The sequence below is a fragment of the Mirounga angustirostris genome, unplaced genomic scaffold (genome assembly GCF_029215605.1).
Source record: "Mirounga angustirostris isolate CCGP_5_RB_7025 unplaced genomic scaffold, mMirAng1.0.hap1 SCAF_8, whole genome shotgun sequence".
Lineage (NCBI taxonomy): Eukaryota > Metazoa > Chordata > Mammalia > Carnivora > Phocidae > Mirounga > Mirounga angustirostris.
In genome coordinates, this window is record NW_026991716.1 from 6811659 (window position 1) to 6837464 (window position 25806).

Here is a 25806-nt window from a genome sequence, read left to right on the forward strand (position 1 = left end):
CGTATGAAAATCAGTCTTCCCAAAAAAATTAAAGGGAAAAGCATTCAAACTCTACTCCTATTCCAAGTATCAGTCATGTAACACACACACACATTTGATCACTTTGCTCTCTTCAGCAGAGCCGCAGTAACAAAAATGACAGGACCCAAAGCTACAATCTCAAAATGGAACTTGAGCCATCCATAATCTTTACTGTCAAAGCAATGCCTAATAAACTTCAGTTAGGTTAATCCCATTAAGATCTAACATTGTTATCCTTTTTAAGTGAAAACATTTAATTAGATCACTGGAACGAACGAAGAGGCAGTCTGGTTCTGCCATTTCAGTATCCGTTTCTGAGGTCCTATGGACAGGATCTGAGCATGGATAGGACTATTTGCTTCTGGTACTTTCTCTCTTCCTCTTTGCCTTTCCCTGTAGCCTTACTGAAATTTGATAATACCTACCTACCTACCAAAGAGCTTTCAAGGGGAGAGTAGGAAGATGAGAAGACACTTTCCCCATCACTACCACATCCTCATCCCACACCTTCAGGGACAGAAGCTTTCAGGAAGGAGCCCTTCTGCTGCATATCTGACTCTCCATTAATTCTAAACCACTCACAAGCTAACTGGGCAGCCCATCTTTATTCCTAGAAAAGAGTAGGAATATACATTGTAAATTTGATCTCAGGATTGAAGAACAACAGAAAATGATTTCGTGAGCTATAAGACGGGACAGGATGGTTGGAAATCTAGACTGGTTTTGACAAAGCAGAAGGTTTTAGTCTGTCAGGTTACAAATAGTCACTTTTGTAATAAATAGAAAACAAAAGGTAATATGATCTACACTTGTTAAATTTAGGGTGTGCTAGAAACCTGAATGATCAAAATCCACTCATGGGAACTGTCTAGCAGATATGTAACTCAATTCATGTGCCTGCATGAAACATTATCTCTACTTAGGAGTCAACCTCTAGGCATTGGTGTATTCATTTGACTTAGTACCATCTGGAAGGATAAACACAAAAGGTATATTAACTTGAATTATTTTTCTGATTTTTTTTTAAGATTTTATTTTTATTTACTTGAGATAGAGAGCGAGAGAGCACAAGCAGGGGGGCAGAGGGAGAGGGAGAAGCAGACCCCCACTCCCCCGCTGAGCAGGGCTCGATCCCAGGACGCCGGGATCATAACCTGAGCCAAAGGCAGACAGACACTCAACCAACTGAGCCACCCAGGTGCCCCTGTTTTTCTGATTTTTCAGATGTTTATTTCATTCTGATTATAGGTTTTGCTAGAATTAAAAACAGGTGGCGTATGAATATTCGGTATGTCTGGCAGCAAATTTGCGTGTCAACAGTAAACATTTTTTAATCACGTAACTCATTGTAATCACATGAAAAATAGCTTTCCTTTTTCTCTTGGTGAGAAAAAAAATTTTAGAAGGTCTAAGAATCAGAAATCCTCAAGGCCAACACTTCAACCTGCTATGTAGTGATGAGTCCAAAGAACAGTCTGAGCTATACATGTGTATTTTCCTAAAAGGCACGTTAAACCGTTGACCGTGACCGATCAGGTTTTAAATGTCTGATGTCAATTAAGAATAAATTCCTGGGGTGCCTGGGTGGCTCAGATGGTTAGGCGTCTGCCTTCGGCTCAGGTCATGATTCCAGGGTCCTGGGATCGAGCCCCGCATCGGGCTTTCTGCTCAGCAGGGAGCCTTCTTCTCCCTCTCCCTCTGTCTCCCCCCTGCTCATGCTCTTGCTCTCTCCGTATCGGTCTCAAATGAATAAATAAAATCTTTAAAAATAAATAAATTCCTGAATAATTTTTTTTCCCCATTTTGGAAAATGAAATTGGGTCTTATTTCTGCCACATCTACCATCAGCAAGGAGAAAGGGGATGAAATAAAATAAGCACTGGCATCAAGAAAAAGCTTACGTCCTCCCCATATTTTTTATTGGAAAAATAAAATGTTTTCCAGTAAGATATTTCATTTTTTAAAAAATCTGTTTCTACTCAAAGCTAGAGTTCTATTTATTTTTAAATGAGGCACATGAAACCTCCCAAGTGCAACTCAGATTTACATCTGGCTAATCCTCCAAATGTGACCGACCAAGTTCATGCTGTTTATTTCTGAGTTCTGTGATTTTTGGATAACACGTGTGAGAGATAGCAAATTAACTACTGCTAGTCAGCAGCAAGCCAGCAGAAGATGTCTTGGGAAGCAAGTGGGAGCAAATCCTGCAAGTCAGTTTCTAATCACACTTGCCAGAAACTTGGGGGGGAAAGGTGACCAATCCTGCCAAGAAAAATCAGTGGTGGAACTTGTTTCCCTTTTTCCATGGAATATTTCAACACTCCACCAACAAATACAGCTCAATCTTCCCTTTCCATAACTTCGGGACTGCAAGGAAGGCTCTGGTCTCATTGATAGCCCTAGAAACATTAAAACGGCCCACACTGCAAAACATCAGTCTGAGTCCCTTTCCTGGAGCAATCTCCACTTACATGAAGGGGGCCTGCAGAGGTTCAGAGAGGGCTGGGGTCACCAGCAGGCTACAGAAACATGCATTCTCCCCTCCCCCCCACCAAGACACCTACAGGTGCATAGAGAAAGCATAGTGGAATCTCCTTACCTAGAACTGGCCAGGAATATTGTGGAACGGGTCAGCCTCCACTGAAAATAGAACTGATGGCTTAAAGAACCACAGTTTGAAAAGCACCTATTCATTTGAAGAGTAAGACCCCCTCCAGGGGTACACTCTTGCCATGTATTTTTATCTTGTTCCTTTTTAAGATTTTATTTGAGAGAGAGACGGAGCATGAGCCGGGGGATGGTGGGAAGGGAGCAGAGGCAGAGGAAAAAGCAGGCTCTCCACTGAGCAGGGAGCCAGGGCTCGATCCCAGGACCCTGGGATCATGACCTGAGCCGAAGGCAGACGCTTAACCGCCTGAGCCACCCAGGCGCCCCTTCATCTTGTTTCTTACCTCAGTCCCAAACCAAATCAATCCCTGGTTCTGAACCACGGCCGCCAGTACACTCACCTGGAGAGCCTCTAGGCCGGGCTAATGCTGGGACCAAGCCCGTCCCCTCCCCCGCCAACTCCCAATTCCATCGGAACTGGAGTCTCTTGAGGTCAGGACAAGGGGACTGGTGTCTTTCTAAACGCCCCCCGGGTGAGTCTACTGCGTAGCCAGCAGTTGAGAACCCCAGCTTTTAGAAGTACGCTTTTAAAAAAGTTGATTTCTCTACCAAACACAAAGAAATTACAGCTCTAATTTCAGTCTCCGTCTGTCTTGTCACTGTCTCGAGGACCAGAAAGTCCTGGTCATTGTTGGACTGCTGCTGGCGGGCTGGCTTCCCGATACGGGAGCAGGCTAAGCGGGATGCTCTGTGTGGCTAGAGATGGCAGTGGGCTTGGTACAGGCCTTGGAAGGCAATGGAAGGCTTAGACTCCAACCTCGTAATTAGAAAGCACAAACTCCCATTTCCCTCTCCCCCCTCCACACTCACGACACCAAACGTGTGCGTTTTCCCACACCAAGCAATTCTCCCAACCTTGATGGACATGCAGTAGGCAAATTGCAAGTTAATTCAATTCTGACACTGTCCAAAGTTGCTCAGACCCCACAAGGGAGGGGCTCCGGCCCACGAGACTGCTCTCCACCTCAAAACGCCAACTGCAAGTCCAGGTCACTGCCCGTCACTCCCACCGACCAGCTACCTAAATCAGGGGTTCCCCCAACTCTTTTCTTGGGCTCCGTAACTTACTAGAACCACTAGAAGAACTCAGGAAAACAGTTCGCTTACCAGATTACCAGTTTATTACGAAGGCTGCAATTCAGGAACCGCCAGACGGAGGAGATGCCAAGGGCGAGGGGCCAACAGGAGGCCACCTGCCAGGCTTAGCTCCCAATACCTCCAATAATTTAAACCCAGAAGCTCTCCAAACCCCTTCTCCTAGGGTAGGCATAATGAACTAAATGATTGGCTACTGGTGTTTAACTCAACCTCCAGCCCCCTTCTCGCCTCCCTGGAGGTCAGGGGGCGGAGCCTGGAAGTACGAGTCCTCTAATCACACGGTGGTTCCCCTGGCAACCAGCCCCCATAATTAGAGGCTTTCCAAGAGTTGCCTTATTAACAGAAACTCAGGTGTGGTTGAAAGGGGCTTGCTTTGAATAACAAAACATATCACTCCAGAGCTGTTTCAGGAGCTGGGAACAATAACCAGATATTAAAACAAATGATGCTTCTATTAGTCTTAGGAAATTACAGGGGTTTCAGGAGCCCTGGCCAGGAGCCAGGGATGAAGACCAAAATATATCTTTTTTATTATATCACAGTGACCCAGGTATAAGTGCACTATCTTGTGTATTTTGAGCATCGCTGCTGTGTTAAACACAAATAGAAATAGGGTGTATAGAGAGTAAATATGCTGGTTTTCTTTAGACCAGTATTTCCCTTAATTCTACCGTGCATTAGAATCACCTAGAGAATCACTCCATGCTCCCTTTGATAGCTCAGCTGGTAGAGCGGAGGACTATAGAGAATCACTCCACCCACAGAGTCTCTGATTCAGTCTGGGGCAGATTAATAATGCAACTATTTGCATTTCTAACAAGTTCCCAGGTGATGCTGATGCTGCCGACCTCAGGACCACACCTTGAGAACCACTGCTCCAGACTAAATTGGCGCCTCCAAACATCCGAAATACCAGAGATATATTTTTATTTTTTTTTATCTTTCTGCAGTTTTACGAAGATATAATTAACATACAGCACTGTCTACATTTAAGGTGTAGAGCATAATGATTTGACTTCCACATATTGTGAAATGATCGCCACAATAAGTTAAGATCCATCATCTCAGATAGGTACAAAAAAAAAAACAAAAGAAGAAGAAAGAAAAAGAGGGGAAAAAAGGTTTTTTCCTTGTGATGAGAACTCTTAGGATCTACTCTCTCAACAACTTTCAAATACACTACACAGCAGTGCTGACCATGGTCATCATGTTGTATGTGACATCCCTAAGATTCGTTGTTATAGTATCTGTCTGTACAGTGGGTCTATTGAACAGACTGGATATTTCATATAAAAGAATTATTGTTGGGGCACCTGGGTGGCTCAGCCGTTAAGCGTCTGCCTTCAGCTCAGGTCATGATCCCAGAGTCCTGGGATCGAGCCCCGCATCGGGCTCCCTGCTCTGCGGGAAGCCTGCTTCTCCCTCTCCCTCTCCCCCTGCTTGTGTTCCCCCTCTCGCTGTGCCTCTCTCTGTCAAATAAATAAATAAAATCTTTTTTAAAAATTTTAAAAATTAAAAAAAAAAAGAATTATTGTTGGGGCACCTGGGTGGCTCAGTCTTAGTTAAGCATCTAACTCTTGATTTCGGCTCAGGTCATGATCCTCATGGGTTGTGAGATCAAACCCCGCATCGAGCCCAGAGTCTGGCTCCATGCTCAACACAGCGTGCTTGAGATTCTTTCTCCCTCTTGGTCTGCCCCTCACCCCCACAAATAAATAAGTAAATAAATAAATAAAATCTTTTTAAAAAATTATTGTTAACTATTTTCTTAGGTGTGAAAACAGTATTGTATCTATGTTTAAAAAACAAAGAGTTCTTATCTTTATGAGTTATGCATTGAAAAAGGTTTTAAGTTGCCATCTGCCTTGTACCCAAACTCTCTCCTCATGGTAGGGTTTACCATTCCCAAGCATGTTTTCTCTCACAACATGCATGTATGAGTAGATAAAAATAAAACCAAAAATATAATAAAGTCATAGCATATATAAGAAACTAAAATAAAAGCAAAAGGAAAACCACCAGAGGGATGGTGGCCATTAGGATGTTTAGGGCAGCCCAAGAAAGAGCAAGAACCAGGCCACAGCCACAAAGCGAATCAGTATGACCCTTTATCTGGAAATCTTCACCACCCGAAAAGTCTCTTACCTGAGCATGCAGGGTGCTAACGCTTCCGTAGTCCCCTGAGAGTACTAGGAGAGAAAGGGAAACTGAGTCAAAAGTTGTAAGAGTAAACAGAAGGACAAAGCAGAGTGACATTTCAGTACACACTTTGGTCTACCTTGAAGGTTTCTAGAGGAACATTTGGATAGTTGATTGTTTATTAAACACATAAGATTGGCCTTGGACTTGCCTGCTCTGGGGCCATTCTATGCCAGGGACTCACTCCAGAGGGCTAAGCCCTCCTTCTACCTGGAGCAAAAGCTGGAAGCACCCGATAACCTGGGTTTAGCAGCAGCTCTGCTACTCCTATCGTAAGGCAATGCAAACACGGCTCTCCCCCATTCTGGGGCTAGACTTCATTATCTGAAAAATGAAGGGTTTTAGATGTTCATAGTACCTACCAAAGCTAACAGTGCATTACTACTCGTGAAAAAATACTGGCCCTGGCATGTAATCAGAAGCAAAGAAAGAAAGCTAACACACATATATATGCTAGACCCGATTGTCTATTGCTTATTTCATTTACCCTCTAAAACCATTTTTGTGGGAGCCTGGGTGGGTCAGTCGTTAAGCGTCTGCCTTCGGCTCAGGTCGTGATCCCGGGGTCCTGGGATCGAGCCCCACATCGGGCTCCCTGCTCCGCGGGAAGCCTGCTTCTCCCTCTCCCACTCCCCCTGCTTGTGATCCCTCTCTCGCTGTGTCTCTCTCTGTCAAATAAATAAATAAAATCTTTAAAAATAAATGAATAAAAAATAAAAAATAAAACCATTTTTGTAAGGGTAGTCTCGATAGCAACAGAAGGCTCTGGACAGAGAGACCGGCTGAGAGTATACAGTAACTTGCCCAAGGTCATAGAACCAGCATTCGCAGAGCCATAGATCAAAACCAGGAGCTGGCTGACCCCAGAAGGACGTTCTTCCCACTACACCATGGGCGGTTTACTGAGCGCCATCCTGTTGCTGGTAGAATCACATCAAAGCCACGGTGACCTCTGACTCCGGGACTTACAAAGACGTGCAAGGTTATATCAAGGGTGAAGTCTGTTTTCTGTGCCCAGACTTACCTTTCTAAAAAATCTGCTATTTTGGGTTTTTTTAATTTTTTTTTAAAAGATTTTATTTATTTATTTATTGGAGAGTGAGCGAGAGAGAAACAGCATGAGAGAGGAGAGGGTCAGAGGGAGAAGCAGGCTCCCCGCTGAGCCGGGAACCCAATGTGGGACTCGATCCCAGGACCCTGGGATCATGACCTGAGCCGAAGGCAGTCGCTTAACCAACTGAGCCACCCAGGCGCCCCAAAATCTGCTATTTTGTAAGAATCTATTTGATTATAGAAATAATTACCCGATATCTGATACAATTAGCTTACGATGTTTCTAATTTTTTAATTCAAAATATTTATACTTTCCTTTCTCTAATATTCTTCATTTAAAAAAAAAGCACAGTTTATAAGAGCAGGTTATGTCTGGATACAACAAGGGGAAGAGGCTTGGAGGTTTTTCCCTCCCTTAAAACTTTTAGAGGCTGTCCCCCGCCCAAACTACTTATTTTCTAAGCATCTGGTTCCACAAGCAAAGTGACTGGCAAGTCATGAAAGAACTATTTCACATAGTGACTCCTTTTTTTTTTTTTCTTTTTAAAGAAATAAAATTCTAGAGATTAGAAATACACCAGGTTTCCTATTCGGCCAAGGCAACAAAACAGCTCCAGTGGGTGAACACACTGCATAAAGCAACTATCTGGCTCTCTGGGGCTCAAGGTCATTTTTCACTCCATACAGGGATTCACATAATTGGCTACGCACGTTCGTCCATTGAATCAGGTGGCAAGAGAACCTATTAGATAGATCAGTGGTCTGATGTAGGACACAGCTGCTCTTGCCCCCTCCAGGCTTAAAATAATTCAGCACCATCAACCTCCCCCATTAAGTACAATTAATTTTATGAAACTGAAAAAATAAGGGTTTTATTTAAAATGGCTGACACACGCTACGCACAGCAGAAAATGCCAACTGTGCACACGACAGCAGCGTCCCTCAGTTCCCACTGACCTGGAGGTGCTAATGAGGGAGTTCTGCAAAGACTGCATTAAAAAGGATCCTACATTTAGCCAGCCCTGACCCCAATCCAAACTTTTCTCCCACACCACAGCAGGAGGGCCTTACTAATTGGAATGTGCAGAACACGTGGCCCGAAACGCACGCACCCACGGAGCGTCCTCAACACACACGTGCACAAACACCACTCCGATTCCTTCGCCTTAAGAAAAAATTTGCATAATAAATGTGGGTTTAAAAATTAAAGCATGTGTGTGTGTGTTTTACAAATACACACACACACACACACACACACACGGAAATGGTTTTCCTGAGCACAGATCTCCCCCTAAGACGGGTGGTATTGAGCAGACGTAGAAACAACAAAGATCCCGGGTGAAAAGAGACCCTCTAATCACATTAGCTTGTAGTTCTAAAGGAAGATGGTTGCTCTGGATTTCCCTTTATACATAGCAACTTCAAAAAATCCCCATTTTCTTAGTACATCTTTATGTAGGGAAGCCTGCGTGCCTTTGAGGCCTCAACACAAAACAAACAAGAGTCTTTACAAGTCCTGTCTGACCACCCAGGGAGAATCAAATAGTATTTTTTCTCCAGTAGGCCACCCCAGGATACTGCGAATAAAAAGGAAAAGGAGGAACTCATCATGTAACCGGGATGTATTTTTCTAGTGTCGTTCTACACTGTTCTAATCTAAATATTATGGTATATTTTTCACTAGCAAAGCCAAAGCAGATCTAATTATTCATTTATTAATAGAAGAAGTTTTGAAAGAGCAGGAAATAGGTTAAAACCACGGAACAGCAGAGAGGAGGCTGGGGGTGGGGGGGAGATTAAGGAATTTTCTTCTCAAAATCCCAAGCATCAAGCAGGGATTTTTTAAAAGTGCTGACGGTGGAGAGGGGGCCGGCTGTTCCTTAGGACAAAAGCCCTGGGATGAAACCTCTCAAGGGCCAGACTGCAGGAGACACCAGGGGAGGGAGTTTCTGGGCACCACACTGAAGAGCTTAGTTACATGCAAGTATTTTAGAATCATGAGAAGGTCTTAGAGTCATAAACATCCTAAAATGCACTCCTCTAATCATGTTGTATCCCTGCACCAAATCTCCATGTGGGTCGAATGAAAACCAGATCCTGTAGCCAGACATTAGGGAAGTCCAACCAGCTTCCCACGCCTGGTTTCTACTGCCACCATTGGGGTCCCATGGTGCTCCAGGCAGCAGGAGGTCCCTGCTGTTCCTCACGTACGCAGGGCACTTCTACCTAGTCACGCCCACACAGAGGGTCTTTTCTTCTCCTGAAATGCCCTGCTGGCCTCATCTCCCTCCTGACTCAACCTTTAGGACAGAATGGAAAGAGGTTAATAGACCTCCTCCTGAATCACAGCTCTGTCCCTCGACAGCCTGCCTGGTAGCTTCGGGCAAATTACTTAATCCTATTATTTGCCTCACTTTCTCCATCTGCGAAATGGGGACATGAAAGCCTGTCTCACTGTTAGGAACCAAAATGAACTACAAGGGAGGATGGTAATCAACTGATGCTCATCAACTTCATAAGTCTTATTTCCCTGCACTCACGTAAATGCCACCTTCGCCCCACTCCAGCCAGTCTTCCTTAACACCCGCAGCCAAAAACATCTCCCTCTTCTCTGAATTCCTATCCCAATCTCACTACAACAGTGTCTGGTACCTGATCACTCTCCACATGCACTATGACTACCCATCTATCGTCATCTCACCCACCAGACTGTGTGCTCTTTGGAGGTAGGACCCATGTTTAATTCATATTTATATTCTTTCCAATGTCTCGTACATAATCAAATATAACCACCTCAGGAATCTAATATTAACAGTTCCCTTTAAATATTCTAGACATAGCCCATTATTCTCTAACTAAGGAAACTGAGTCCATGTGAGATGAATAACCACACTACTAGTAAGAAATAGTACCTCCTCCTACAGGACCAACTTGAATGGTTGGATGGAGAGGTGGGTTAAGGAACAGATAGATGGATGGACAAAGAGACATAGGGACAAACCCACCAGCCATCAGCTACAACATCCAAGATATCGTCAGCAGTTCAAACCCTGGGGGATTGCGGACTGACCCACGATTTAACGGCCACCTCACCACTCCTGCTTTCTTCGTCTACTGAACATTTTTAAATGTCATTCCTTTAAGATTCCTTATGAAGCCCAGATCGAGAAAATTCACCATGCGAAAGGATTTGAAACAGTATTCTCCTTCAACAGGAGGATCTCTTCATTAATTTAATGTATAATCATGTTCAAAACTTTGCAAATAAACAGCAGCTCACCTTCCCCTCGTGTAGCTCATTCATGCCGCCCCTTCTACCAAAAGCCAATACCAGGCGCCAGTCATGTGCTTGTCCCCACAGGAAGCCCACAGGTGGGCCGTCCCTGTGAAGAGCTCCAGCTCCATATCCTCTCTTGTTCTCCTCCAACTCTGCCGTCTCCATCTGTCCCTCCATTTATTCAGTAAAGTGCAGTGGCAGCACGATAAACCCCATCACAGAGATAATGAGAGGGGATTATGGAAAGGCAGATTGCAAAGCACTTGGCAAACACGTCAGTCTGAGGGTTTTGGATCTAGGAGCCCATTTCCCTTCCCTCTCTAAGGTTCAGGAAACGTTGCAAACCTCTCAGATGGCAGGAAGCTCCAAACTAGGATCTGGGATGTAGAAAGAATTTTCCAGAACGCCTGCCTCCGGAGCCACATGAGGGACAGGACACAGCCCGGGAAACGTTCTGGAGCATTGCTGCGCCCCGTTCAAAAATGCCCTCCTCTCTCCATCCCTCTCTGAACTCTTAAACTCACTGGAAGTGCGATGTGGGTAATACACCAAGTGGAAAACTCATGGTGTGAGACTGTTGGTACTGGAGATACGATATGAAGAGCAAATTCATAGCAACTGAAGACAACACACACAAAACAAATGGCTACAGCATTGTGCCAATCACTGTCCTTTCCCTTGTGAGGTTCCAGGGTACTCCAGGGGCATCCAAAGTCATTAACCAAGGCATTGCCTCGTGCACAGGACCCATCTGATGTAACTCTAGTGACAGTTCCAATGGCCAGTGGACAGTTCCAATGGACAGTTCTAATGACAGTTCCATTGAAGATAGCCCTTCTGGCAACATCTCTATCCCCACACTCTGCTTTCTTTGTTTACAGCATTTATTATCACGTGACATTAAATTGTGCCTTTTCTTTTTTCATTGTCGCCAGTCCCTCCCACCAAAACAGAAGTTTCCTTAGGGCAATGACTGTTTTCTTCACTTCCATATTCCCAGTATCCGGAACTGTATCTATATTCCCAGTATCTAGAAAGATGGTGAGTGAATATCTAAGTGGAATGATATCCACTTCCCAGATCAGAAACCTGTTAATGTAGACCCAGTGTTACTAAGTTCCTGACAACATGGTTTCTCTTTTGTTTCAAGTAACACCCGATTGGAACCTGGCTTCTCTCCACCAATACCTGAGGTTAACTCAGGAATAAGCCCAGAGAAGGAAGGAGGTGCTTCTTTTTTTTTTTTTTTTTTAAAGATTTTATTTATTTATTCATGAGAGACAGAGAGAGAGACAGAGGCAGAGGGAGAAGCAGGCTCCCCGCAGAGCAGGGAGCCTGATGCGGGACTCGATCCCAGGACCCTAGGATCATGACCTGAGCCGAAGGCAGACGCTTAACCATCTGAGCCACCCAGGCGCCCCGGAAGGAGGTGCTTCTAATTAATATACTGGGATAGCAGGTGCACAAGAGAGGGTCCTGGGCGAGCTGGGGTGTAGAAGTCACTTTAACCCCGAAGCAAAACCAGATTTGAGGAGGGTCACCGCTGAGTAGTCACTGGACTAGTCCAGATGCAAAGGGCAATAAGGAACCTGCGAGGGATGATATTTTCTGTCTGTGGATTTATCGGGGCCCCCACCACCATCCAGAGTGTAAGAAAAAGTAACAATCTTCCTAAGAAAGAGTACACTGGGAATGGAGGCAAAAATCAGGTTGGAGGCCTTCGCGTTATTAGAAAATATGCTTGTTGATCAATATACAAAGTAAAAAGTTCTTGCTGCACAGAGCTGCAGAAGCAAGTGAAAAAGAATTAAAAATAACCAATTTTAATTAATTAATTAAGAACACCTGAAATCACAGTAATTTTTGCACCCCTAACAAACTATATATACATTGTATTTTTTTTCTTCCTTCCATGATAAATCATCTTTTCGGCAGGGGCACCATGCTGACTCAGTCCGTAGAGCATGCAACTCTTGATCTTGGGGTTGTAAATTTAAGCCCCACATTGGGCGTGGAGCCTACTTTAAAATAAATAAACAAATCGTCCTTTAGGCAAAAACTAGAACTGCATTAACTATTAACTTGGCAATGTACAAGTTTTTCGATTCTAAATTACCTTAACTCTTCACAAGCACATCTGTGCGGAGAAGAATTTCAGTGCGGGCACCTGGGTGGCTCAGTTGGTTAGGCGACTGCCTTCGGCTCAGGTCATGATCCTGGACTCCCGGGATCGAGTCCCGCATCGGGCTCCCTGCTCAACGGGGGGGTCTGCTTCTCCCTCTGATCCTCTCCCCTCTCATGTGTTCTCTCTCTCTCAAATAAATAAATAAAAATTCTTTAAAAAAAAAAAAAAGAATTTCAGTGCACCTGCAGCCTTAGAGAAACACACCTTTTTTCTTGCTACTTCGAGAATAACTCAATGACATAACAATTGCATACTGGTTCTGCTCTTCATCCTTTCCCCCAAACTAAGAAATTCTCTCAACAAAATTACTTTAAAGGGACACATTGTATACAATAATGATACATTGCAATGCCATCTAATGTTTAGAGGCTCATGATCCTATAGAGGCAATGGTCTATTTGTATGCTTTTCCACCATAGGTACAAGAAAACCCAATAAGCACACTAGAAAATGTTGTAAGACCTCCCCCCTCTGTACATAAGCAAGCCTCAACTCGCTCACACATAAAAATGCTGATTTGGTAGATGTCCACTGTCCCCGAACCAGTCTCCAGATACAGGAAGGAAAAGAGTGAGATCTTTGCAGCCTAGGAGAGAAGTAAACCTCAATAAGTAGTTGAGGAAGAAAGGGAGAGAGGAGGAGAGGCAGGGGGAAGTGACTGGAGTAAAAGATTAGGCAGGGTGGACAGCCAGCCAACCCCTGAGAGAATGCAGTCACAAATGACCTTCTGTACCCAAATCACACTGAACGTCTCCGACGCCTCCAAACCAGGAATGAATTTCCTAGCAGGGGGCCAGGACACTTCTGGAGGAGAATCTGAGCCATTTTTCCTCTTCCTTAAAGAACAGCAGTAGAATCTGCCAACCTAGGTCCTGGACTGCCCATCCATCTTCTTCCTCCTCGCCTACAGAGTTCCCCTTCGATCTCTCATGGTAAACAAACCCCTTTAGTCCTCACTGGATTCTCAGTTTCAATCATCATCAACAACAACAAAGACATTTGTGAGGGCTTGTCTATGCATGGGCCCTGCTAGACATTGTACAAACCCAAGTTAACAGACTCGGTCCCGCCTTTGAGGCTCTTCCCGAAGAGATTATTGTTTGGTTTTGTACATTTTACCACCAGAAAAACTCCGGGTGCATGTCCTGTTAACAGCAGGTCTGTGACTTGGGGTACAAAGAGCAGTACATTTTATAAGTCCCTGTAAATCAAAGTGAGCTCTCTCACACTCAAGCACTGTCCGCCCGTGCAAGCCACAAAATGGATTTCTAAACCGTGAAACCCACTCTTTTCGAGGAACGTCCTCCTTTCTTCTTCTTCCAATGCCTCGGAGTTGTTTTTGCAATCCTGAAATAGCATGGTCTCATTCAGGGCACGGCCAAGCAGAGCTCAATAAATATCTGAACCGTGTGTTACCAACACACATTAAATAATTATATCCCAGGATAATTACGCTGGATATACCCCTTCACCTATGGAAATGTTAAGGTGCAAAAAATATATAAAATGGAAAACAGAAAGGGGGTACTACAATGTCTGCTTTTCAAGGGTAGGGTTGAGTCTTCTTTTCAGTAAATCCATGTTGAAAGTTAAATTTTCTTTAAGGCACTTCTATGCTCATGTTTTAAGATACCATCAGCTCTGAACTACTTTCGCCCAGAAAATAAAAATTCCTGGGATTTTCTTGTAGGGAAGTTCAAATGGTAGAAGAACATTTGATATTTTCAGTTTTCCTAAAGATCAGAAGGACTTTCAGAATAATGCATTTTTCCCTCAACAAAGGGCATCTGCAAAGCTTAGTCTGCTGAAAAAAATCATTCTGACAGTCTTAATGTATTCTTTTCAGGAAAGCTCTGTTCAGAGAATTCCACACACACACACACACACACACAAATCAGTACCCCAGGAAAGCACCAATCTAAATCACTATAGCTTCTTGTAAATAGATGAGGCCAAAGTATTTTCAATATATTCTAGATGTTAGATTGTGGGGAGGGAGGGAAATAAGAATAATAATCTCTAATATTACATATTTTTTACATTCCCTTGATGGACCAATACTGAAACAAATATTTGAACAAGTTGCCAGTCTTTCAAAGAACATCTTTTGGAATCCAGCTGGAAGACAAAAACATCCCTAAGGTAGGAAATATAAAATTGCATCATTGTTGTAACTGAAAACAACAACCCCAACAAGAAAAATTATAGTATGATATTAATATAACAAGGCTCCTCTCATCCAGGACTCAGAATACTTTGCGAACACTCTCTGTTGCTGGGATGATACTGCTAGGGAATTCAAATATGAGGAATTTTAATGACTTGTCTCAGGTCACTGGTCATCTCAAGTGGTAGACCAAAATGTAAATACTTGATTGTGGTCTCCTGATTTAAAGACTCAACCACGTAACCTTCAATTAATAATTTAGAGAATCCTATTTCAGAGCCATTTTCAGGGAGACCCATATTAGTCTTTCCACTAAATTCTGATTTTCGCCTTTTTATTCTGTTTCCATTACTCCCATCACAGCCCAGGCAAGGTGTAGGATAACCGGGGTTGCCCCTCAGTGGTCTCCCTAAGAAGCCATCAATATCTCCCCCCACCTCCTACATCCCAGGCTAGAGCCCAGGATAGTAAGCAAAACTCCCTCACACACCTGTTTTATCATATCCTGCCCCAGGACAGGAAGCAAGACGTTCCCCCTTGCCTGTCCGAATGTTCAAAGTTCTCCATCAGGGATCTCATACTTTTGTCATCATTCCTACAACACGCACACACACACGACCCGGGGGCATCCCCGTTCTCCTTGTTCCCTGTTTGTTTCTGCTATAGTGACCTTTGCCCAGAAGGCTACCATCATTTCTAGGGGCCTTGGTTTCCTAAATAGACACCCAGTGAAGAAGATATTTGAGTTGAAAGAAACCTTGGAGCTCATTTAGTCTAACCCTGCCACCCTATCCACACGAGCCAGCATGGTTGACGGCCAACTTCTCCTTCACCTTTTCAGGACTGAAAAGTTCACTGCTCTGAAGAACAGTGCTCTGTCAGGCATTTTAATTGGGAGAAAACCCTTGTCTGAGCTGAAGTCTTGTATGGTCACTGGGACGTCCACCCAACAGGCCCGGGTCTGCACCCCAAACTGATAACAAGTGAACTTGCTCTGCAACAAGATAGCCTTTGCAATGTTTGAAAACAACTGTTATGTTTATCCGTAATCTTCTCAGCTCCAAGTGCGTTTGGCGAGGCCCTTCAATCTTCCTCAGGAGTCCTGGTTATCTAGCTCCTTTGCCATCCCAAAACTCCTCTGATTCGGCGCTGCCTAACGGACCACTCTTGTCATGCATGCCAGAGAAGACAGTACAGACATGTACTGTACAGCATACTGGGAAGAGAGGCAAGGCCATGGGGCAGGGCTGGGGGGATGGAGCTCTAGCCTAGAAGCCGCGTGTGGTTCCCAGATGGAAAGCACTGTGCTGACTTCACTGGTTACTCTTTTTAAAGTCTGGCACCCAAAATTGAACACACTCTGCACAGACCATCTCCAATCCAATTCATTCCATTAAATGTCCCCCCAGGAACTAAAGCCAACACTCATTTGTCTTCTTCCTGATCACTAAGTGCGTAGTATCTGCTTGAGCAGGCTTTGACATTTGACATCAGGACTTTGGACTCTTCCTTCCTTCGGGATTCTCCTGAATGAGCCTCTAATTTCATGTGTCGGATTCACTTTCGCGGCGTGACTACGACATCACCGGGGGCTGGGTGTCACTGTCGTGATCACCATGCCCATAGGTTTGCCATAGAGGACTGGGTACACAGTAGGGCCTCCTACAAACAATGCGCAGAGCTGGTACAGTCTCTGGCCAGGAGGGCATGGCTTACGGGCTATGACCTGGTTCAAAAGATACAAACCGCACCTGAAGAGGAAGTTTATCGTTCTGTCTGTTTATTCAGGCCGAATCTAAACAATGACACAGACATGCAGACTGGAAAACTTCGTACAAATAAACGCTTCCAGACAGGTCCAGATTGGGAAGGAGGGCCGTGGAATTCCATCTCCTATCTGGGTTATGAGGCCCAGACATTCGTCCCTCAAGTTATAAACACGATTAAATGATGTTGCATCGTTTTCTTTAAAGCTATGTTTGCTTTCAGATTAGACTTTAACATTTAATAAGTTTCCCATCAGAATATGGTCGGAGTGGAGAGTATTTTGATTTAAGCTTTATTTCAAGTATGAAACTCAAGCTGTGCTAGTTAAAACAGGCTCTAGTTATAATTCAGCCTCACAGTAAGGTCAAGACTCTTGGATTCCCCTAATCCTCTTCCTCTAGAGCTGAAATGCCTGGGAATCCAGTGAATTTACATATTCTTCTTTGGCCACGAAGCTAAGTCACAGTGTCCCAGCCAAACTCTTTGTCTCAGGCCTCTGGATTCAGGCTGACTTACTCCTAGATTGTTCAGCCCAAAATTCAACCTTGGGAGGGCAAACTTTAAGGTACCAATCCTGCCATAGGAAGTGCCCTTCTTTCCTGGAGATGAGACCTCCCTCTCCTTTTCTTCCTCTGCCACTGCTCTCGCTGAAGCCTGTACATTTGAAACTCCAACAGATTAATGAGAAGTCGGCACTGGTCCCTCTGGACATGATCCATTTTTATGCGAGCTATGAGAACTTGGACACTTTACAGATCCTGGAGGAATGAAATACGAGGAGAGAAAAGGAAGTTTGACACATGCGGAGAGACTGCTCTCCAGGGTGGGGAGAAGCTAAGAGAGGGGAAAACACTAAGACAGGATGCGTAACACAAACTTAACAGACCCATCGCGCCACCGAACAATAAAGACCAGCTTCTCCACTAAAGTTTGGAAGTGGAGCTGCTACTACGAGCTTGTAATTCCATGCAAAAAAAAGCTCGTGGCTGAGGACGAGGACCTTAGCGCTGACCCTCCATTCACCTTCCCATTCTCACTGCTGGTCCTGTCTACCCAAGGCAGTTGCAGAAAGAAGGCAAAAGTGATTTTACATGGAAGGTGAGATAGGGTAAAAATAGGTGCAAAACAGACTAAGTCTGCCCTTCTTACTTTTTAGAATCCCAAGCAAGAAAAAAAAAAATAATTGTGATGATTCTGGGATGACCCTAGGATAAGGGCAGAGGAGGCCGGAGGCAAATTTTCAAAGCAGAGCGACAGGGGAAAATTAAATCCCAACCCTGATTCCACCTCTGAAAAGGACATTTCCATACAAATCTGTTCGTTAGAAGCCAACATTATTCTCAAGTGCCACCAATCCAGGAGCTCAGCCCCTAAGGAGAAACTATTAATTTTAATTCTATACCAGGACCTTTAAAAGTCTGAAGGGAGGGGCACCTGGCTGGCTCAGTCGGAAGAGCATGCGACCCTTAAATTCAGGGCTGTGAGTTCAAGCCCCAAGTTGGCTGTAGAGATTACTTAAAAATAAATAAATAAACTTAAGCAAAAAGTCTGAAGGGAGGATGATGGCTTAAGGATAGCAGCAAACAACTTAGTTCAGTCTACCTTAATATAAGCAGCAAACAACTAGTAAAGAAAACAAAAAAATCTCCATTCTAATCTACATTAATATCCATTTTTTAAAAATCCGTAAATAAGACAATGTGAAGGAAATGACAATAATGTCAGATTAACACCTAATTCAGCACTAGACACTTGATAGATGCTCCGTAAATTATTTCACCAACAACTGACTGACCGACTGCTTACAAACATCAGAATTTACCAACTAAAAACAATAAATTGAAGATTGCCTTCTCATGGGCAAGGAATGTAGAAAAGAGAAATCAGAATGATGTTACTGTTTAAATCTCCAAAAGGACCATGACCAAAGGAAATGAGAATTTAAAAAAAAAAAGTAATGAAAGCATTTCATGATTGACGGTACTTACGCTGCATCTCTTTCAAATTAACTGAATTCTGCAATCAGTTGCATCATCCCTATGAAATGAATATGACACAGAAAGACTAAGACATGGTGTGAGCTGAACCAAGACTGTTACGAGGCTAAAGTTCTTTTGAGACAGGGAGTGTAAATGCTATTCAATAATTACAAGAAATACTTTCAATCAGGCTGCCTCAGTATGAACAATTGTCCAAGAGCGTTTTTCTAAATGCACATTAATTCTTACATTTTCTCCACTCTTTACCATGATTAAGATGAGCTCTGTCTTCTTGTCTTTCTACAATCTGTTTTTTGCTGACTATTGTCTTATGGGTAAGGTGTAAAATTTTTTTCATTATTTTCTAGAGATTTCCTATTTCATGAGTCTATCTTTGTGGGGATATCATTTTATATTTTGAAATAAACCAATCCATTCTAAATTACTTAGCTACAAATGCATGGAAATATCTCAGTTTGGGCAAATACTTGATAGTTTTCTCAGGTTCCTCTATGTAAAAGAAATTACACATTTCTCTTCTCACTGACCCATTTTAATTTTTTTTTAAGGAATGGGGGTCATGCTATATAAAGATACTTTGTGCTGCCCAATGATGTGAAGCCAGTTGGACTTCAGACAAAAGTATCAGACTTCACTTGAGTTTTAAGCAAAAAAGAACTGTCTCCCAGTAAAAATAATTTGAAAGGTATGATTAATTCTGTATATCTCTGGAAGGCTTTATTTCTCAAATTACACAAGTGACTACCCTTGGTAAACTAAATAGATTCTATACAGCACATTTCTTCTCTGCAATGCTTGCATTTGACTGTCCAGTAAATCCATTTTGTGAAAACACTTATTCATCTCAACTTTAAGGGCAAAATTAAGGATATGATATACTGTTCTTTATTGCATGAAAAACAATCTTCAAATTACTTTTACCTACTGATGTTTATGTAGACTTGAATAGATGAATTTGACATTTTGGATTCTTCTAGGTAAAATAAAATAAAATAGTATCCTGGGATTCAGACAGACCAAACAATCAAGGTGTTCATATGAGCAAGCAAGGGCTGGGTACTCTCTGAAAACAGGACTGCGCCTTCTACCAAACCTTACAGAAGAGGGACTCTGTCTCAACTCAAACTAAAACAGCAAATTAGGTGGTGAATACAAGAGACCTCGATGGGAAGACTTGGGCAGATCTTAAGGACACCCAAGCATATGCAGGAAACCTGCTGACTCTGAGAAGCTCGGGAGGGAGGTGGTCCTTCCAAGAATATGCAAAACAGTTAGGGAAGAAACGCCCCACCAGAATATACCCAGAGATGAAGAGCAATGGAACCATCAAAAGCAGATTCCTCTTGAAGGAGAATGGGGGTCAGCCCAAGCTGCAGAAGACTTTAGTACATCGCATGTAATGCTTTGTCTTGTTGTTGTTTGTGGACCAGGAAAGACAATGTATTTTGTTCTTGTGGTGAGCACTGCATGATATACAGACTTGTCAATCACTATGTTGTACACCTGAAACTAATGTAACATTGTGCAACTACACTTCAATTTAAAAAAAAAAGCATATTCATTAAAAAAAAAAAGGAATGTATTTTGTCCTTTAAGGGGTGATTTTTAGCTTTGGATTTTCTATTTGAAAAATTTTACATGCCGTATCTAATTCGCACGCACAAGACCCCCTAGGGATTGTAGGATTCTTTAAATAAATCAAATATTACATACTTTCTCTAACTCTGATTTCGTTATGAGAACTGATAAGTTTTGCTGCATTTTTTAAAAGAAACTCCTTGAATAAATTATGGTGCATCCATTGCATTCCATCAAATGCTATGCTGCCATTCATAGGAACGAGGAAGACACTGATGTCTGGGCTTGGAATAATGATCATACTATGTGGACATGTGGGGGGAAAGGCCAGTGGTACAAGAGATACAGCCACTCAGGTGGAGCCCGGGTGCTTTACCTGGTAAGTAGGTGTAAAACAATGAAAGTCTGGTTGGCTGGCAGGCTGGCTGGCTGGGTGGATGGATGAATGGATAAATGGATGGAAAAGGTTTATAATGGCTCCTTTATGAATTAAATAACTCGTTCTTGTGTGAACAACTTCAAGTTTCAGATTTGGTCAATAATGAGAGAGAAATACCATTACTAGCCACTGCGCTGCAAGCCCTTCAAGAACAAGTTCAACCTGGGTCTCAGGTCTAAGAGTGCATTTCTTTAGAGCTATCAAAATGAATCTCCAGTTTTGACTTACTCCACTGATTGAAGTGACGAAAGTAGAAGACTTAGGTTTGTCGTCGTCCTCCCCATCCCCGCTCCTGGCTCCTCTACACTATAACTCTTGGGCAACTTTCCCACACAAACTGATTTTCAGTGTTCCCGAGGAGAATTTATTCAGACCAGCACATTCAAGAAAGAACCAACAAGATTTAGGAAATTTAGTCAAGCTTCTTTCGAGGGATTTAAAATAGTCCTGGTCCCATAGCCCAAATGAACTCAAAAATTACAGTTTTATGTCATCTCTATGATGGACCCTAAAGCAATTCTGAGAAGAAAAGGAAAATAAATAAGCCCTAAGCGAGTTCCTCAGAGTTGGGGTTGGGAAGGGAAATGGACAACCTTTATCACTCTTCCGTCGGTCCGAAATTGTAATATGTCTAACAAGAACAACTGTCACAACAGTAGCAAAACTGTTTCCCTTCAATAAAGGTGTTGGCTGTGAATAAATAAAATATTTACAGGGTCTTAAAAATGGATATTATTCCTATTTTTGCTCTCTTGATAGGCAACAATTTTGAGACATTTATTCTTCATTATAGGAACAATAACCACCCATCCGAACAGCTAACACACAATCCTTTGCCAATATTTAGTGAATAAATTATGCTGGATCATTTTACACTAGAATTATGCCAACATCTTTGATCATTCCTTCATTGCGCTCTCTCTTTCATTAAAACAAAATTTTACTTAGAAAAACTCTTGGTTTTAACGTTTACCTATTCTCTGGGAGGTATTTTATTTCTTTTAAGATTTTATTTATTTATTCATTAGAGACAGAGAGAGAGAGGCAGAGGGAGAAGCAGGCTCCCTACGGAACAGGGAGCTGGATGCAGCACTCGATCCCAGGATCCTGGGATCATGACCTGAGCAGAAGGCAACCACTTAGCTGACTAAGCCACCCAGGAGCCCAGGTATTTTATTTTAAAACAAGCCCTTTCTTATACTAAAACTGCATTCTGCCAGAATCTATAGTTGTAGTGTTCTCTTGCTTCTAGCTCTTCTGCATCTTACCCATCTTTCAAAGAGCAGCTTAAATTATATCTTCCTCCTAACAACGCTCCCTCACCTGAATACTCTTTTTGAAGAATTCCTGTTTCACTATTGTTACCTATTATTTTGATACCTATTAACTCTTTTAAACTTAACTTTAAGGCTTCAAATATCCCAGAACTGTCTGTCTACTGGACTTTATGTTCCAGAGCTCCTAGAAGGAGCAACTATGACATACTTTTTTCCCTTTCTCGCCTTAACCACCACATACCAGGCATTCAGCCAATAGTTCTTGAATGAATGAGTGAACGAAAAAAATGAATGATCGCACACCATGCACTTTCAAAATGAGCTTTGGAATTAACCACCCATGTGTTAAGGTGATTTTCCCACAGATGTTCCAAAGCCCCCTTGAATTTTCCAGCTAATTAAAAGGAGCAATGAGTAGAATGTTAAAGTAACAATAAACACAAAAAGACCGTTATACATTACATCTCAGTAGAGTACATTTGGAAATATGACTTAATCAAATATAATCTAGTAATGCTAATGTGCTAGGGTAGGCTTTTGGTTTTGTAATTTCAGAGTTCTACATTAGAAGTAATACAATGTAATATATGTTTAATTATGTATAAAAAAATATACATTTCCTTGAAGTATCACAACAAGTTCCAAACAGGTACTCTTGGCCCAAATAGATGAGCAGCTGGTTTGATTTACCTTGGCTTGAGGAAGGCTACCGTTTTCCAGAGCTTCCCAAAAGGTGGCTGTGAGATCTGACTGGTGTGCTTCCATATTGATCTCCATGGTCCTGGGTTGGCTGGATGGAGGCTGCATGTCCAGAGCCCTGGGAACAGCTGAAGCCCCAGGGCCAGTCATCTTTGGACACATGCAACCTTCTCCATTAACTCTAGCATGTGTGCCTTACAAATATTTCAGGTGTGAGGACACCTGAGTGGCTTAGTCGGCTGGGCGTCTGCCTCCAGCTCAAGTCATGATCCCAGGTCCCAGGATCGAGCCCCACATCAGGCTCCCTGCTCGGTGGGGAGCCTGCTTCTCCCGCTGCCTGCCATTCCCCCTGCTTGTGCTCTCTTTCTCTCTCTTTTATAAATAAATAAATAAAATCTTTAAAAAAAATATTTCAGGTGTGCCAGAATGCAGGAAAGCAGGAGAAACAGTCAGGATGACCCCCCTTCTCCACCACTGGATTGGTGAACACCAGTGCTTTTCCTCTGTTGCACAGATGGTTGAAGGAATCAAAATCCACTATCGTATGAAACAAAAAATCCGCAGATAGGCTGCAAGGTAGAGAAACAGGGAGGGAAAAATCGCTATTGGGCTTACAATTTGGGAATATCTTGCATCATAAGTGTATCTGTTGGGGGGAAAATAAGTATTGTCCTAACAGTTGATCCCAAAGTCTGTCCTGGGGAGGCAACTGTCTTTATTTGGGAAAACATCTTTATGGGTCACTTGAGAGCAAGGGAAGACAGGAAAGAAAGGAGACAGTGTGACTAAACCTCTATGTAAAAATATTGCAGAAATTTGAGGACAAGGAAGAGAGAGATGAGAAGAAAGAGGGGAGTGAAAAGGATCAGTGATTTGCAAAATCCCGGAGTCTGTGGAGAAAGAATGGCCATAAGATATTGAACAACAAGGATGTCTACCATAAATTTTAAATTCTTGGTATTACTACCAGTCTAAACACCCTCAGTATTACCAAATTTTCATTAAAATCTCTACACTCAGGGCGCCTGGGTGGCTCAGTCGTTAAGCGTCTGCCTTTGGCTCAGGTCATGATCCCAGGGTCCTGGGATCGAGCCTCGCATCGGGCTCCCTGCTCCACGGGAAGCCTCCTTCTCCCTCTCCCACTCCCCCTGCTGTGTTCCTGCTCTCGCTGTCTCTGTCTCTGTCAAATAAATAAATAAAATCTTTTTAAAAATTTTTAAAAAAAAAAATAATAAAATCTCTACACTCATAATACATTGCTTTTTCTGCAAAAATCATGAGAAAGAGCTTGAAGCTCATGTTTCAGTTTGTGCAGAGTGAAGAGAAAGGGACAGCTCTGCAGGGGGAGAAAGGAGATTAAGAGTTCAAATGGAAAAGGAACTCAAGAAAAGAAATAGCCACACAATCCGTAAAAATTCAAAGAAATCTTGACAGGGGCTGGTGAGGAAAGTGGGTTCAAACTTTGCAAAATCCATGGAGGGAGGATATGAGGACATCTTAAGAGGTAAATCAACAGCTACATTCTGGGAGATACAGAGTAATAGATAAAGATTTGATAAATATGGTGTGTAGTAAGAGATGTGATTGGCAATAAATAATCTTCCTATCATGAATATGAGTGTGCATGTTATTAAAAATAGGTTGAATTTAGTTCCATGTAACCTCCTTTTAAATAGGCTCCCTTAGATCCTCAAATTTAAAAAATCCTAAAGGCCAGAGGTGACTCTGTTGTATGTGTTTGCTGTAAGGTCACCAATCACTCAGACACTGACCCTCAGAGTTCTTCTATTTAAAAACCCAAACTACGGAGTTTGCATGTCTACCAACATAATGACAAATATCTAGACACTTCTGTTTGTCAAAGCTGCAATATTTCCATAAAATTATCACATCATTAATAAATTCTAAATGGCTTCGCTTTCAGGCATATAGGGTTACTATATTGATTTGGTCTCATTATTATGAAGTTACTATTAGTGACCTGTATATTCTGAGCTGTATTTTCCATCATTAGAGTTGTATGTGGCACTGAATTATTCCCATTTTCTCAACAAAAACCATGTGTTCCATGGGGGACATGTGGTAGACTGCTGCCCAAGGATGGAGCCACAGCTCCCTGTCTCATGCTCCCAAGCTATGCCCATCAGACAGCGGCACTGCTGTGTTCTGAATCTTCTCAAAAGCATGAGGCTGTTCACAAAGACATGCACCGCACCAACTTATTCATCCTGGTTTTCATAGGAACTGGACTTTTTCTTCTGGGTTTTAAACCAAGGTAAACACCAGTCAAGGTATTTTCCAGAATCAAAATGCAGCGCTTGTGTAAAAGGACAGCATTTTCACAAAACTGCTTCTTAGTATCTGCATTTTTAGAGTTCTCAAAAAAATATCTTTTGCTGAATTAGTCTATTATCTGATCCAACTAAACTCAACCACAGCTGATGATGTCAAAAGCCAGCAATGAAGCAAAGCTCCACTTCTGCCCTTAATTATGTTTAAAATGAATTTCAGCCTGCAGACTTCGTGCCTTCACAGACTATGGAATAATCCACAGGTACCAGAACCACTAGTTCCCAAGTGACATGGTGGCTTACGATTGTATTTTCATAGTTTAGTAAAAACAAACATACAACATGGGGGGGGGGATTATATAAATTTATGATTAAACAAATCAACTGAGGGGCGCCTGGGTGGCTCAGTTGGTTAAGCGTCTGCCTTTGGTTCAGGTCATGATCCCAGGGTCCTGGGATCGAGCCCTGCATTGGGCTCCCTGCTCGGCGGGGAGCCTGCTTCTCCCTCTCCCACTCCTCCTGCTTGTGTTCCCTCTCTCGCTGTGTCTCTCTCTGTCAAATAAATAAAATCTTTAAAAAAAATTAAAAAAAAAAAAAGGAATCAACTGAGATCTGTTTGGAACACATTTTTTTTCCTTCTAGAAATCGCTCGTCCTCACATTTGGCAACTCAATGGTGATTTGTAATGCACTGAAACATTTGCAAACTCTTCCCAAAGACAGAAACCCATGTCTTCATGGTGACATGTTCCTTCTTAGATAAACATGTCACAGTTATATTATGCAATGTACTAGATTCCACAGCTTTTCAGTTAGAAAAAAAGAAAAAGAAGTCATATTTAAATCTGGAATGGTAAGCTGACAAATGGAAGCCATCTTGTAAAGTAAAAGAAATAAATAACTTTTGTAGGAAAAAAAAAACTACAGAACAGTTAGGCTCAAAACAATAGCTATCGGCAGAAAACATGACAAGACGTATAGCAGCTCATTAAAAATTCAGAGGATATTGGGAAAGTCAAATTTAATTTGCCCACCTTCACCAAATACGCTGAAGGACATTTGACAAACTCAACAACACACAGTTCTATG